The following is a 2,910-nucleotide window of genomic DNA, read 5'->3' as shown; positions in this document are numbered from 1 at the left end:
GCAACCAATCAGAAAACAGGATTCCGATGAATTTTGCTTCGTATTATTGGAATCCTGTTTTGATTGGATGCAGAGCATCGTACGACGAAAATCGGATGCAGTGTGAATCCAGCAATAGATAGCTACAAACAGATAAATAAGGGCGAGTTCACATCTTGACGGAAATCAGAAAGCGGAAAAGTAGCAGCCAATCAGAACTCGCACTGGTAGTCGACAATTTCGGCTTTTTGTACTACTTACTATCAGCGCGAGTTGTGATTAGCCACTGCTTTTCCGCTTTTTGGTTTTCCGTCAAGGTGTGAACGCGCCCTAAAACCTGTGTCAAAGAGGTTAAAAATCGTTCCGAAATCTCGGACAAAGAAAAAATTAACAAATTACAATTACACAATTCGGCCAATGGATCAACTTGATTGGTTTCTTCAGTCTTTCAGATATTGTCGTCACGTATTGCCCGTCACGTATTCTAAATCCGGATCTACAATAGGGTTTTAAGCCTTAAGTCATAAGAAATGGACGAATCATAGTCGATTCTCCTCGAATTCGACTGTAATTGGTCAGTTTCTTACGACTTAAGGCTTAAAACACCTATTGTATATCCGGACTTACACCGGATTTGGGACTTACCCCGACAGTTGGGTATCCGAATGGTCAACTGGGTGAACAGCGAAGAGGAGCGAACAGCGAAAAGTGAAGGGGAGTACCAGACGAACTGCGAGAAGTGGGGGTGCGTTGGGGCGTCGCGCGGAACGGTAGTTGACTACGTCATCATTTTGACATTCGCTCGGCAACCTCGGAGGAGGATGGTTGCATTATGAGTGAACAATAAATTTTAAATAACTTATCTTTTTATTAAAAATATGTATTTTGAATATCTTTATATTTTAAATACGACCGCACCCCGTATATATATATATATATATATATATACGTATTCATATATCGATAATTTTGATTTTTTATATTATGTGAAATAAACTAAAATCCAATTAGTATTTCGTCGCGGAATTAATGAAACAATTTCTTATATCTATAATTTAGCGGCGCGAGTCGTATAATATGATATCATAATTGTGATACACCGAGGAATATATTTGACATTTATTTTATAATTTCAAATATTTCGTATCAATTACAATCTGCTGACAAAAGGCAAGAAATAAAAAGTTTTTTTACTAGCGTGGATTTTTTTACATAATTTCATGTGAAGTGTTTTTGACATCTCAACATTATATCTCAATTTTTATTGCTCTCTTTGGTGATTTACAATCAAATAAAGATTAATATTATGTCATACATCCTCCCTTTAAATAAAGATAAATGCAGAATTTATTTTAAATTATGAAACAATTTCGACTAAATAGAATAATCCCAGCAAACACAAAGTTACATGTAACGTATCTGTTAGTTGTAATTTCCCACTCAACAATGTAACTGTAATATAACACACGTGTTATATTACAATTATATTGTTGAGTGGGAAATTACAATTAACAGGTACGTTACATGTAACTTTGTGTTTGCTGGGATATGTATAAATAGCATGCACGTACATTTAGAGATATGTAATTTAAATATAATTTTCTCTCCTGTTACTTTTCCCGTATTAAGAATACAAAATAAAACGAAAATGACAGAATTATACGATTCAAAGTAACAAAAAGCCATTGTAATTGTTGTAAAGCATTTGTAGTAAAGCCAAAGTACATTGCACGAATTTTGTGTAACAAAAAGTTATTCCAAATAATAATCACTTATTGTAACACAATTGAAATATATAAAATATTCATGAGCTGAGTGTGTGCGTAACGAATGTAAGAAGTAAAGCAAAAACCGTGTAATAAAGCCTATTTATCAGAGAATATTAAAAATGTAAAAGATATTATTTTACTTATTTTATAATACTTCTCTCGTTATTTCGACAGTTAAATGGCGCGCGACCTTGGGGTTAAGAGTTAAGTTTGTTTTGCCGCGGGCGGACGGGCGGATAGGCAGATGGCGCGTCACGTTTACGCGCGTAGTTACCGCAGTCATTCTATTATCGAGGCTCTATTATACAGGCAGGTAGCCGTGTCGCTCTTCTTTACATTTCTTTTTGAAACATAATCCCGAAAAATGCTAAATATTATATAATATGAAACGTTGTACTTTATGAATACTCACAGTATACGATTACTAGCTCGCAAAATTAATTATTCATAAAAGAATCGAGATGACAATCGTGAATCACGGAATAGATATTTCGTACGGTTCATTCATTTGGAATAAAAACGCGATAAAAAATCAGATTTTATTACTATTTCGCGATAATATATTACGGACAACAATTATTTTTGTTAAATGTAACATTTTTGTCTCGCTTGAGTATAACTATTATTCTTCGAACGGTATCACACGAGTCATAAAAAAGCAACGTTAATAAATACTCTCATGCAAATAATGCAATTCATGCGATTTCTATTTCCACAATTAATATAATTTGCATAATTAATAATTAAATTAATTTTTCGTTTTCGTGCATTCTTCGTAATATGATAAAAAATTGAGTGTAACTTTGAAACTATTTATCGGTAATAAAAGAAATAAGTATTTCTTTTTTTTATTAATCTCTAGCTCATTCTATTGACTCTAATCATATCTTACAGACATCGTAATAAGAGATTCAGCCCTTTTATCTGCTCTGAATTTATTTCACAATTCGGTGGCGAATTGACATATTTTTGATATTCATTTCCAAAAGTTAATCGATAATTGCACAGTAGTATAGATAATAGCTGTATATTACATTTTTCAGATCAGATGATATCTCCCCTTTCACGGGTACGACCTTGACGTGGTGGGAGGGCTCAGTACCCAGAGAATATACACGAAAAGAACGGTTTTTTCAAATATCTAAAAATTTTCGGATCTATC

The sequence above is a fragment of the Mycetomoellerius zeteki genome, unplaced genomic scaffold (assembly GCF_001594055.1).
Source record: "Mycetomoellerius zeteki isolate Tzet28-1 unplaced genomic scaffold, Tzet1.0 scaffold212, whole genome shotgun sequence".
NCBI classification, from domain to species: Eukaryota; Metazoa; Arthropoda; class Insecta; order Hymenoptera; family Formicidae; genus Mycetomoellerius; species Mycetomoellerius zeteki.
The sequence above is the reverse complement of the archived record's forward strand: the minus strand, read 5'-3'. Positions refer to the sequence as shown.